Raw genomic sequence first — 14,349 nt, 5'->3', positions numbered from 1 at the left:
AATAATAATCTTAATGCATTAACATAGTTATTGCGTAATTTATGGCAGTAAAATATTTCATTTAAAATACAATACTGACGCTGTTAAGTTAATAATAAATTTTCTTAAAAAGACAATATAAAACGCTACTCTCATTCATTCAAAGTTCCATAAGACAAGTTGCATATTTATAAAAGGTAATCATCCCACAGCTGTTCTATCCTCTCAGTCATATCAAAGGACAACTATGATGAAAAATATAAAAAATTAGTATACATTAATGGTAACAGGTTTATATAAACTGAAATATAAAGTACAGAAAAAAATGCATAATGCTGTGTTCAAGATTCAAAGTTTTTGAAAGTTTTCAGTGTTTCTATCAAAATCATGAACAAACTATGCAAGATCATATGTTACAATAATAAACTAAACATAGGAGTCTACAAATTAAATTCCAGTGACTCCACTTTTACTGTTTAGCCTTCAGAAGCACCATAAGGTATTACTTCAGAGGATGATATGTATGAGTGTAAATGAAGTGTAGTCTTGTATAGTCTGGTCAACCATTACTGAGATGTGTGGTTAATTGAAACCCAAACACCAAAGAACCACGATCTAGTAGTTAAATCCATATGAAAGTAACTCTGTCTTTACTAGGATTTGAATCTTAGAACTCTTGACTTTGAAATCAGCTGATTTGTGATGACGAGTTCACCACCAGCCCGGTCTAAATTCCAGTAACTTATATTAAATAATATAATGGTAGACTGGATGATCTGTGATGGTTCTCACAGATTCAAAAAAGTAGTACAAACAACAGCAGAATTGGTCAATTTGAAAATAACCTAACAAAATTAGGAAACTTCAATACTGAAGATAATCCACAAATTACAAATGAAAATAAAATTATTTACAGTTATAAATTCTTAAAGCATAAGCTTAATAGTTATATAATCAAACAATAATATAAAATAAAAGTAAACGTTTTTTTATATAATCTTGTGGAACTAGGTATCTAATATATTAATAATTGTAGTGGAGATCAGTTCAATATAAATATGACTTTGAGAAAAACAACATTTAATAATAATAATACATAACATAGGAACTTTTTGATCACATGCTATATATATATATATATATATATATATATATATATATATATATATAGGGGTTATATAAAGTTATAAAGGTTATATAAAGGGGTTAACTCCCCTTTTACAAAAAATGATATACAAGCTTTCTCGTATCATATAGAAATCATTGTTTGAAATTTGTGTCTGATTTGACAGTATGGTTTATATTATTAAATACAGTAGGGTCTCTCGAAACCGATGAAATTAGTAGTGTTGCCGGCTCGGATAACGGAATCTGCGGTCAACAGAGACCTTAAGTTTCGTTCTTGAATTCGGGCAACAAACCGTATTAATATCGAACTGATAGTAGAATAAGCCGCGAATGAAAAATGATGATGACAATATCTTTATTTTATTGTATTTGTTATAATAAAATCAATAGTTACCAGTCTACTCTTGCATCGACTCTCATAAACTTAGTTTGATTTTTTTAACGAAGACGTCTGTCATCCTTTTTTTGCATTAACTGAGTAGCTCTGTCCATAGCAGCGCGATCACGCAAGTTCGTACTAGCATCGTTAAGTCAAGGAAAGGAACATTGTTTCTCTGTTTATTGGAGCGCATTTGTGAAAAAGAAATACAGTCCCTTCTTTGTGGCTAATCTTTTCATTTTCATCAATTGGTTCGTCTTCGTCACTGGAAGAGGTTAATGAAATTAACCTAAATTAAATTAAATTAATGAAATAATTTATGATGATGATTGTGAAAATCATCATAAATTTTAAATGTGGATTCCCTTGAGAATCCGATTCTAACCAGTCTTGCACTTTACTTTCCTTTAAATTTTCACATCACGATATATTTTCTAATAAAGTACAAAACTCGATGGCATAGTAGACAAAATTTTCTAATTGTTAACTTGTCGAATTTCTGGACATATTTTTGTATGTGATTTATTGATTGTTGTTTGGTCGATTGAATTCCATTATTCTGCTAACGTGTAAATTGCATGTTTTATGGTAAATTCCTTTAATGCGGGCGTAATATGAAGCTGTGATGCTAGAATATGAGATAACATTTTTCGTTTATAAAGTTTATTGCTACTATGGCGCCCTGATCCATAGATTGACAAATTGGTGTCACATTTAGTGGAAAAAAAATTGTCTTGATGTCCCCCGAAATTAGAACATCTTCGATGGTTGACAGGATGCATTATCCATCAAAAGAATTGTTTTTCCGGTAATTTCTTTATTTGTAGATAATTTTTTATATGCGGGACGAAATTGTGGTTAAACCAATTCTCAAAAATGTCTGCACTTATCTACACCGATTTTTGGTTAGCGTTCTTAACAGGCAAAGAATCTAATTTGTAATCTTTTTATCCTCTAGGTTTAACACCTTTGCCAGTTACAAGAGCTACTTTGTTGTCTCTACTAGTGTTACTGCAAACTAGAACAGTTATTCATTCTTTACTAATTTTAAAGCGGAGTGTAGAAGCATCTTCCCTTGTTGCTAGTGTTTTTTATGATAGCATTCTAAAATTTAATCCTGTTTCATCTGCATTACGTACTTGTTCTGGCTGCAGATTATCTGACTGAACAAGAGCAGAAAATTTTTTAATAATATTTGCAGCGTCGTCAAAATATTGGCAGATAATCTGTTCCTTGATACGTCTTCTGCCATAACGATTTCTAAATTTCTCCAGCCAGCCTTTACTGGCAGAAAATGTTTCTGAACCATTCAATTTTTTCTTATAAGTAATATTTTTAATTGATTCTCTGGCATTTAATCTTTAAAAATGCTTCTAATTTTTTATCTATTGACACTACCATCCGTTTAGATTTTGTATTAGTAATATCTTTGCTGCAACTAGCACAATACACAACAATTAACACAATAACCACAATACAGTACAAACGAGTAAACAACACAGCACACTACAACTACTGCACTATATTTACAATAGAGCAAATACACAATCACAAAAAATAGACCTATCTTTACGCGTATAATAAATATCAGAAACTGAAGAGAATTTATTGTTCTGCTTTACACCCACACGCTGTAAATACGCAATACTAGTTACTATGTAACAGTAATTACGTAACCAACGAATAATCTTTATAGTAATAAGCTACAATAATATTCGTGCATGGAGTGAACGGCATCTCGAGTAATTTTTTTTTAGTTTTACTGTACCTCAGACTTTTTGTACCTGAGGCTAATTATGGATTTAATGAATGATTTATAGCGTAGTGAAAAGATGTCATGCCGGAGCGGGATTCGACACGCAACTGCCGTTTCTAAGGCCGAAACGCTACTCGACCACGATGGCCGATGATTTCGGTTAAGAGAGGTTCTGTTGTAAATAGTTTATTCCAACCAGTAAAATATTCTTTTAAAATCTCTTTACATTTCAGTTTGGCCATGATTTCTTATTATTTAGATGAGAAATGAAGCTTTTTGTTCATATTAAATGCTTATTTACAAATAGTTAAATTGTTTACAAACAAACTAATTATTTACAAATAATTAGTATTATTTTGGCAATTAGTATTATATTATTAGTATTATTTTGGCAATTAGTATTATTTTAGCATAAAGTACATTTAGGAATTTTAATCTAATTTTATTGATGCTGTAGTTATCTGTTTCTTAAAACTGTTGTTTTATTTTCCACATCTCTTGCAAGTCTTATTTTCAAAAAAACCTGATCTACTTTATTGTTATTGGAAAATATTTCACTTAACAAGTTAACAGCATCGAAGTAGTTGAACGCAATGTTTCTATTGAAACATATTTTTGCCTTTTGCTGCTGAACAGAAATGGTTACTTAAATGTGTTCAGCGAGTGGTAAATTTTCCCAATCATTATTTTCAGAATTGAATTTTCCATTTCACAATTATTAAGTTGCATAGTTTTCATATTGTAATGTTATGTGGTTTTAAAACCTCTTATTATTATGGTCGGTGTAAAATTAACTAAATACACATAGTAGATGTTTGTCTAGAATTTGATTTCTAGTTTTTGTTTACTAAAGGAAACATTGATTTTATTGGACATAAAGTTGATTTAATTAAAGGGGGGATCAAAAAATGTGTTTTTTAGTTAAGATTTTTGAAGAAAAGTGCTATTAATAATTTAATAATAAAATTGATTTGGTTATTAGTTAACTAAGTGACCAGGTAGTAAAGTTCAACGAATTTTTACGGACATTATAAGCGGTTTAATAAGGGTCAAACTTATCAGAAAGAACAACGTGCCAGGTAGAGTCCGAATCATGAGCGCATGCATATATGACAATCTTTTGATAAGTAGAATATTACAGAGAAAAATCCTCGGACTTAAAATTTGCTAGATTTGCTAGCAAATTTTTGCTAGCAAAAATTTGCCACAAAGACTTTTTACCTAAAGATGCTCTAGGTAAAAAGTAATTATCGCTACACAACGTATAACACCTATCAGTAATAACTTATCAATCTCCTGAGATGCTAACAAAAATTGCTGTAGCGATCGGTATTTCACGACTATTTTGGTAGGTAGTAGTAGTAATAATTTTCAGCTACTAATAATCATAAATAATGAAGAAAGCGTTAAAAGATAAATTTGCCCCAACTTTTAATTCGAATACACATCCTTTTTTTGGCTGGGAATAATTGTGGAAGTTTAAGGCAATTAGGAAATCCATTAGTAAGGATGTTAAAATAAATTTATATGATTAACAATCTAAGTTTGACTTCTTTTAAATACAACCATATAACAACTGATTACTTTATTTTGAAAGTAAAACGTTTAACGTTGATTTCGGAAAACATAAATTTATTTTTAAGATTTAAGAATTGTGTAGTTGTTAATTAGTATTATTAAGACTACTAAAAAAGGAAGCTAAATTTCTAAACTACTGTTTTCATGATGAGAATAATAGTTAAGATTGAGAATGTTAATAATAATATAATTTAATATTGTAAAGAAATGTTGAGTTGTAAATATAAAAATGTATCATTAATTTCCATTAGCAACTTTTAGTTAAAACATTTTTTTAATATTTAGTACATAGCTAATTTTTTATTTGTTTTGTATTTTTCAACAATTCGAAAAATGTTTATTGGTGTAGACGTTATTAATGTAGTTAATACTATACACTATTAATAGTACTCGGTTAAAACTGACAACTACTTTGTATGTAGTCTGTACAGATAGCAGCACTATGCTATTTTATTTTATTTTAATATTAACATTAAAATATACGTAATTTATTGCGTGTTGAACTATATTTTCATTGACATAAAACGATTTATCAATTATTGTTTCCAGCCAATGTTGTTTTCTTAAAAATTAATCGCGGTAAATATAATTATCTATTAAAGTAAGACAAACCTCCCGAAACAGAAGAAAACGTTGCGTTAAACGTGAGCTTTGGGTCGATCAGTGTACGGTTAACTTTGCGCAGTGGCGATATCGTAACCAATGAAGTTCATCTGAGGTGCGATTATTGCTAGTTGAAAACTTTTACCAATACCCCGCCATGTGGTCGTGAAATACCGACCGCTACGGCAATTTTTGGAAGCCTCTACGGAGGCTTAATAATACTAATTAACATTATAATTATTTCAATTTATCCATTACTTAAACTTTTACACTTGCTGTGAAATTTCGTTGGTCAGATAAATATGTTTAGACAAATTAATGCTGGAATATCTCTTTATTCGCCTTGCTGAACCGTTTATCCGATAGCGATGAAACTTTGGGGAATGGTTATCATCTATCGCATGCCACGGAGGGTTTCTGGATATTTCGAATAATTATATTTATGTAATATAGGGGTTCATATTCAAAATAAGAATATTTACGGTGACGTGTGAGAAGAAATATTTTTGGGGCGAGTATTTACGAAACATATACACAGAATTTATAAAAGGCATGTTCGTATTGGTGGGGTCCGTTAAAGACCAAAAAACTAATGGACCGATTTCCGGGCGGTCAAAAGGGGAAAATGGAAAGGAGAATAGGGGAAAAGGTGAAATTTGTGAAGTAAGATTTTTTATCAAATTTTCAATTGTTCATTTAAACTCTCTCTCTCTCTCTCTCTCTCATTGCCAGGTCTGTTAGTGTAATAAAAATGTGTTGGACAAATTAAGCTGAACCCCTGCAATTTTTACAATTAATTTCTTTGCCACTAAACCTACTCAGTTAAAAAACAAAAACCTTCCTCAAACCATTGTATTCTGCTTATGTGACAACATTGCTGACAAGTGTTGTTAGCAACAGTTATTGCATGCTATGTTGCTTTTCCCCAAAACAGTTAAGTTATAAGTAGAACTAACTACAATGCTTGCAAATAGTTTATAGCAATAATTAAGTTGGTTAATACCTCTATAGTTTTTGCACCACTTTTATTAAAATATGTTTCACTACTGCCTTCCCTGAAATTCTGAACTTTACCTTTATTCCAGAAACATTAAAAAAAATATACGGTCATTGTTTAAATCATAAGATGGATATTTTATTCATTTCTTGTCCAGGGGTTGTTACAATTTCTGCATTTCCTTTAGAGCTATGTGGAAAAATTAAGATGTCATTCATTATTAACTTACAAAATAATTATTTTATTTACGATCTGTGATTGTTTGGTTCAGTCAATGGAAATGCTTTCTGAAACAGATTGAATGGGGCCTGAATATCAGTCGGCTTCTTTATAAAGCTTGCAGCCTTATATGCTAACACCTATCCAGACAGGTATTTGCATAGTTAGCAACACCATGGTGTTAGGCAGGGGGTGGAGTTCCCTGGCCCCCCTCTGTGTTCATTAACTTCATGTTTGTGAGAATAATACTGATAAATAACAATTCACTCTTGTTTAATTTATAAAAACTATCAGTGTATTGTAATTTCTTACGAGCAACAGTTTGATTGCACAGGACTCAAAAATTTGAGTGATCTGATTGAAGTATGTGAATTTCAGAAAAGTTGGCCCATCTTAAAATTAATAGTAATAGCTGATTAACTGTATGAAAGACAGGTAAAAAAATATTTTAACAGTTCTTAGGATTATCAGACAGACAACATGAAGAGTTGGCTGAACTTTGTTTCTCATTTTTTATTTTGTTTTTTAGTCAACTACTGAAGGCAGGTGCAGCCAGTTGCATCCACACAGTAACAGTGACAATTACTGTGTTGGTTGAACTACCACACTGTACGGCATTGCACCTTTAAAGCTACTTTTCTCAATAACCGAAAGAGATATCGTAAAAGACCAAGGAAAGATTTATTTCAAATAGTACAATAGTCTTTGAATTCATTTGATCAATGTTTGGCCATAGTAAAGTTGATTATCAGCAAGGAACATAATCCAGTAGTTACCGTAAGCCATTAAAATAAACACCATTTGGAAATTGTGAACATTTTGTAATGGCATCATTCCTATGTTCTTTCTACATAAAAAACTATGTTCATGCAAAATTTTAGTTCAATTAGTTGAATAGTTATTGCGTGAAAGTGTAAGAGATTCACAGATGTTAGATATATATATATATATATTTTGAAATCTCAAAAACTCAAATTAAAAAATGAAGTAAAGATAATCAGAAGATTTTATTTTTATTGATCAAAAGAGCTTTTCTTTTTTCATAATTATTTACAACCCTCCGGGCTGGTCTAATGGTTAATTCTCATTGCAAAATCAGTTGTTTAATAGCTGATTTTCGAAGTCAGAGATTGAAGTTCAGTTAATCACACGTCTCAGGCACTCCTGACAGAGTTGGACTGACCACTGTCGGCCCAAGTCTGTTCAAGACTATATCTCATTTACTTGTCATACATATAATCCTCATCTCATTGGACTGTAGAGGGTTGCTTATTGTTCACTAGTTGCAACAGATTGCAATGTACACAGGAGAATAAAAAAATTATTATTTTAGGAGAGAATGTGGTAATAACTAGCATTGGCTGGCATGCTGTACAAATATATTTTTTTTATTTTCTTTTGGTTTTAGATTATTAGTTTCAGCATTATTAGTTATTATTTGTGGTTAATTGTACTTCGATAAAATTGTTTCTCATTAGAGATGTAATATGAAACAAAAATATACATTTTAGTGTTTAATTTAGATAATAGGAACTCAGGAATTTACTAGTACAGTTTAGTATTTTATCTATAACAGATAAAAGTGTATTTTATTGTTAGGGATGGAAAGCAATTCTTGCAAGGATATAGACTTCACAGTTCTTTCAAATTGAATATCATGCAAGAGATTTTAACTTTATTTGTTGTAACAAGCAACATTATGTAAAAAGCTCAAGAAAAATTCAGTAAGCATATCTATTAATTTATTTTTTCGATAACAACAACTGACACCCACTATTAATTTTTTAACTTGACAAAAATTATACTGGTAAACAAAAATAAGTTTTTTAATGTTTCCCTAAGTGTGATACCATTTCTTGAATTGCTTTTTTGCGTTCATTACAGATCTGTAAATACAATTTTTCTATCACCCTTAGTTTCAAATAAATTATACTTAAAAAAAAATTAAGGGAAAATATAGTTAAAATCTGTAAAATTTATAGTTTTGCATGATCATACCTGTATTAGAATGATTTCGCTGATGCTTTTGTTTTATAAATAACCTCAGGCTCACCCTGAATTAATGTCCAACAGTAATTGGCTAGCGTGGTAGTATTCCATTTCGCTTTATAGTGGCTTTCCATCAACGAACTGTCTTGGTGGAAACATTCACCGTGCTCGTCACCTTACGTCTCCGAGGTTGTCCAGGAAAAAATCCAGATGTGAGTGGAGGAAATGTATTTTCAAAGACATATTTATAACCCATAACTCTGTATGAAGTAAGAAGTTGATTTATCGTGATAATATAGTGGTAGTTGTCAGATTTTTGTTTGCTGAGAAGACTTTTGCAAACATCTTTAAATGAAGCCCAAGCTGCACTTTTTACATTATTTAATACAGAGTTAAATACATCACCTCTGACCAACTCTCTTATTTGAAGACCAACAAATATTCCTTCTTTAATTTTTCCTTCACTTACATTCGGAAATTTCTCCCTGATGTACAAAAATCCAGGACTATATCCTTCTTCACTGCTTTACAAAATTTTTCATTAGTCCTACCTTGATATGAATGAAGTATGTTTGGTTCTGTTCGGATGAATCTGTTCTGTGGAGAAAAATTAAGGTTAGTTACTTTACAAGTTGTGAGAAGTACTTTTATCTATGAGTAAATGAGCATTTAGTTTGCCCACTAAAATATTTATCGTGATCACTGCAATTTAATGGTATATTTCAGGTTTACATTTATACACTCTTGTTTTGTGTGAACTACTGAGTGTTTTGTAATTTTTTTCATGATCTTGGATTTATTGTTTGTGGTTTTGAATAATGTAACATTTTTTTAAGTTTTGGCAATTATTAAGTCACTGTAGATACTTCTATGATGTTGTACACACATTATTCAATGTATATAGAAAATGGGCCTTTTTAAATATATTTATATGTGAAAAGAAAAGTTCTATAGAAATACTGTAAAAGAAAGGAATTTAAAAAAAAAAATAGCTAAAAAAAAAACAATTTAAAGTTTGTATTTCTTTGATCACCAAAAGAAAATGTGATAATACTTTTAAAATATCAAAAATTATTAATGATATTCAAATTATACGGAAATAATTCTTCTAGATGATCTTATACAACTAGATTCCATCCTTGGCTCTTGTAGTGAAAGGTTGTGTCTTATTGTGCTCTGTGATTGTGAGTTGTAACCAGTCCAGCCAGGTGTTCAACAGTTCTTCTACCTGCGTCGCCAGACAATGTGAGAAGGGTCTGCTAGGACATCAGCCGGGCGGCCAGCTACCTGGATTACAGGCCAGTTACATTAAGAAAAGGATAATCCTTTTCTTAATTTTATTTCTATTCTATTCAAATTTCTATAATAATGTAAAGTGAACTCTTGTAGTCATTACGAACACATTAAGTTAATAGCCTATTATTATAGGACTATTGTGCTGATTTTAAAATAATTTTATTTTAAATTGTTTGATATAATCTGTACCTATTTAGGTCTACAGGTTATATCTTGTTTTGATTTTTCTTGTCAGTGATTTTATTTTGCAGCAAGTGTACATTAAGAAGTGTTTAATTAAGTTTAATTTTAATTTTTAAATTTTATTCTTTATTTTTCCTCAATGGAAGGAAAAGTAAGGCCTGCCCCGCCCCGTTCTCCCACCCCGGAACTGTCCGTCGGTGGAGAGGAAAGCGGGTCTGGCGCTAGGAAGCGCCAGAAACGCCGGGACTCCGCGCCTCCTATGGAGACGGAGCCCGTAGCGGGCTGCAGCAAGGCTGCAGCAGCCGCCAACCCGCAGGCTGATGATGGGGCCCCATCACAGCCTGCTACCGTCAGGCGGGAGAAAATCCCGCCAATAATGCTGGACTGCCCGAAGGAGTGGCCAGCATTAGCGCGCGACATTAAGTCGCGGATCGGGGGGCGCCTGGTGGCTAAAAGCACCGGGCTCTCGATAAGGCTGCAGCTGGGCAGCGAGGCGGATTACCGGGCGGTGCAGAGTTTTCTGCACTCGAAGGGAATCGCCTTTCACTCCTTTCAGCTCCCGAAGGACAGGGAGCTGAAGGTGGTTATACGGGGAATCCCCTATGGGGCTGCCCCGGAGGAAGTAAGGGAGGAACTGACCTCCCTTGGCTATGAGGTGGTTTCGGTTAAGAAGCTCCTCACAAGGGACGGTCGGGAAACCCCGACCTGCCTAGTGGCCCTTAAGAGGACCCCTTCGGCCCGGACCATTTATGACCTTGGCAGTATTTTTTACTGCAAGGTCGCAGTGACTGCGTTTGTGTCACGAGGGGGGCCACCCCAGTGCCACAGATGCCAGAAATTTGGACACTCGTCCAATTACTGCCAGAGGGCCCAGCAATGTGTCAAGTGTGGTGGGGACCACGACACTGCCACATGCGTTAAGCCGCGTGAGGAACCAGCCTCATGCGTTAACTGCAAGGGGCCTCATCCGGCTAATTACCGGGGTTGCCCCTATTATAAGGAGCAAGTCAATAAGGTCAAGGGCATTAAAAAGCCCGCGACTGTTGACGGCCGCAGCTGGGCCCGTGTTGCCGGTGGGGGAAAATCAGCCCCCAAACCGGAGGTGCCGGCACCTGTGGCCAAGGCGGTAGTGAAAAAAGGGGAGGTACCCTCCCCAACACCCGCCAAGCCAAAACCGGCGGCGACCACCAAGAAGGTGGTGAAACAAAAGGCGGCGACAAAGCCGGCCCCGGCGAAGAAGGCCAAGCCTTCCTCGACGGGAAAGGCCAAGCCTTCCTCGACGGGAAAGGCAAAGCCTGCTCCGGCTGGGAAGGCCAAGCAGGCTGTTAAAAACACCGCGGCCCCTGTGACCCCGCGCCCCACCAAAAGGGCGGCCGCGCCAAAAGGCACCTCCAGCGGCAATCCGAAACCGGCTACCCCGTTGGAGACCACTGGCATGGACTTCCTGTCGCAGATGACAGTGAAGGATATCCTGCCACATATCATGATGGTTTTGCCACGCCTGCTCCAGGCAAAATCTCTCAAGGACTGTATTCAGTCCTTAATAGAGTGCCTCATGGCTGTACTGTCCAGGTATGGTTAGGCCCACCCTCAGGCTCTTGCAGTGGAACGCCAACTCAGTAGTAGGCCGGACGGAGGAACTATGCCGTCTGGCCGAGGATCTACTGATAGACGTGATACTGTTGTCTGAGACGTGGTTGAACCCAACCAAGCAACTGACCCTTCGGAACTATTTTACATATAGGACGGATAGGCCAGTTCGACCCGGATCTCGCACCTCTGGTGGAACTGCGGTTTTAGTCCACAGACGCCACATGCATACGCGCGTTGTTCTTCATACAAACGTGATGGAGCAAACGTGTGTGCATGTGGAGCATCTGGGCACGGTGTATCGGCTGGTTTCGGCTTATAGCAAGCCGAACGACGCGGTAACCGGCGCAGATCTGGATGCCGTGCTGGAAAATTGGGATGGGCCCATGATACTCATGGGCGACCTCAATGCCAAACACGTGTCATGGAACAGCATTCTGACAAATCCGAATGGCAGATTGCTGTACGAAAGGGCGAGAGCCCGCCGCTTGGTCGTCGTAGGCCCTGAGGTGCCCACGTTCGTGCATCGCTCAGGCAGATCTAGGCCTGACGTGTTGGATATCGCAGTCATGAAGGGGGGTACCCTCCCATTCATGATTGAAACGATAGAAGACCTCAGCTCGGACCATTCCCCTGTCCTGTTGGAACTAGGTCAGGCAGGGGGTGGCCGAGATCCCCCGCCTATACCCCGAAGGTCAGTCAACTGGAAAAGGTTCTACGAGACCCTCCAGCGGGAGTACAGGCCGGTAAATCCTGAGCTCCTGAACACCCCGGAGGAAATCGACGACACTGTCGGGCGCGTCACGTCGTCAATGACTGAGGCCCTGGCAGGCAGCTCATCGGCCAAAACTCGAGCAGTTGTTCGAAACGACCTCCCTCCTCATATCTCCGAAGCCATAACGGAGAAACGACGACTGAGGAGGAGATATCGAATCACCCTGTCCCCCGCTGATAAGCGGGCCTTTTATAATCAAACGGACAGGGTAAAACAACTGCTGACAAGCCATCGAGAGGATTCGTGGAACGAATACCTCGCCTCGGTCTCTGACGACATCTCCTCGGTGTTCAGGTTGAACAGGAGACTGCGAGAAGGGAAGAAGCCTCGCCATCCGGTTGTGGGGCAGCGAGGTTTTCTTGCATACTCGGAGGCGGAGAGGGCCGAGGTATTCGCCGATACCTTGGAGGAGCAGTTCACTCCAAACCCCCCTCCCTCCCCGAACGACGAGCACACAACCGAGGTGGAATCCTTTCTTGTAGATTATTTCTCACAGGTGGAGGATGCCCCTCTAGAGATTGACCAAGTCACTGAAGCGGAAGTTTCCGCAGCCATTAAGGCCACAAGCCCCGACAAGGCCCCGGGTGTCGACGGGATCAGCGCCCGTGCATTCCGGAACATACCGGCCTCCGTGATTACAACAATTTCGGTGATATTCACGTCCATTTTGTACGTTGGATATTTCCCGAATTGTTGGAAAACGGCCAAAGTCGTATGTTTACCCAAACCGGGGAAAAGTTTACTTTTCCCACGGAATTATAGGCCAATCTCCCTGTTACCGGTATTGTCTAAGTTGTTCGAGAGGATTTTTCTTGAAAAATTGAGGCGATACATGGAGGGAGAAGTGCGGCCCGAGCAATTTGGGTTCAGGGAGGGTCACTCAACCACCCTCCAACTGGTAAAAATAATAGACGACCTTGTCGGAGGCCTGAACAGGAAACGGGTGACTGCAGCCGTTTTTCTGGATGTGGCCAAGGCCTTTGACAAAGTTTGGCATAGCGGGCTGCTTTATAAGCTAGCGCGATCGGCGATCCCCTACCGCTATGTCAGACTGATGCGGTCATATCTGCTAGACCGACATTTTGTCGTGCGCGTAGGGGAAACGATTTCCTCCACCAGAGAAATAGCCGCTGGGGTTCCCCAAGGAGCAGTACTTTCCCCGTTCTTGTACACTTTGTACGTGAACGATATGCCGCTGTCGGAAGGGGTCAAAACGGCCCTTTACGCAGACGACACGGCATATTTCTACGAATCCGCAAATGTGGATTACGCGGTCCGGAGGCTCCAAAGGCAGCTGGACTTAGTGGAACCGTGGCTCGACATGTGGAGAATCAGGGTCAACGGTGAAAAATCGGTGGCCGTGATGTTCACATGCAAGACACGAAAACCGACCAGAGAGCTGGAAATCTCAGGGGAGAAAATCCCTTTTGAGAAAACAGTTAAGTACCTGGGGGTGGTGTTGGACAGGCGGCTTACCTTCGGCGAACATGTAAATTATGCGACCCGGAGGGCTAAGGCCGCCAGAGCCTCACTATACCCAGTGCTGAACAGTGCCAGCCCATACCCACTGGCAACTAAGCTTCTCATTTTTCGGCTGTACGTACTGCCGATTCTAACATATGCTTACCCGGCATGGGGGGCAATGTTGAGCTCCTCGCTTCAAAAGAAGATCGAGGCCGTCCAAAACATCGCGTTGCGGACGATCTTTGGAGCTCCGTGGTTCGTCAGGAACGCCACTCTCCGATCTGATGCGAGATTTCAATCCGTGTCCGAGGTGGGGGTGGCGCAGGCGCGCAGACTGTTCGGGAGAGCGGCTGTGTCCGAACACAGTCATCTTTGGGACATCTGCAGAGAGGACCCAACTCCGACAGTTGTAA

The 14,349-nt window shown here is 37.8% G+C and overlaps 1 non-coding gene across 1 annotated transcript; it reads left to right on the top strand.

The window, feature by feature from the left end:
* Positions 1–5,493: 5,493 nt before the first annotated feature.
* LOC142330780 (U4 spliceosomal RNA) lies at positions 5,494–5,634 on the top strand. The gene has a single exon (XR_012757837.1). It is a non-coding gene; the product is annotated as a U4 spliceosomal RNA (small nuclear RNA).
* Positions 5,635–14,349: the final 8,715 nt, after the last annotated feature.

Source organism: Lycorma delicatula, chromosome 9, assembly GCF_047948215.1.
Source record: "Lycorma delicatula isolate Av1 chromosome 9, ASM4794821v1, whole genome shotgun sequence".
Taxonomy (NCBI): domain Eukaryota; kingdom Metazoa; phylum Arthropoda; class Insecta; order Hemiptera; family Fulgoridae; genus Lycorma; species Lycorma delicatula.
Note: the sequence above shows the minus strand (reverse complement) of the source record. Positions and strands in the feature narration are given on the sequence as shown.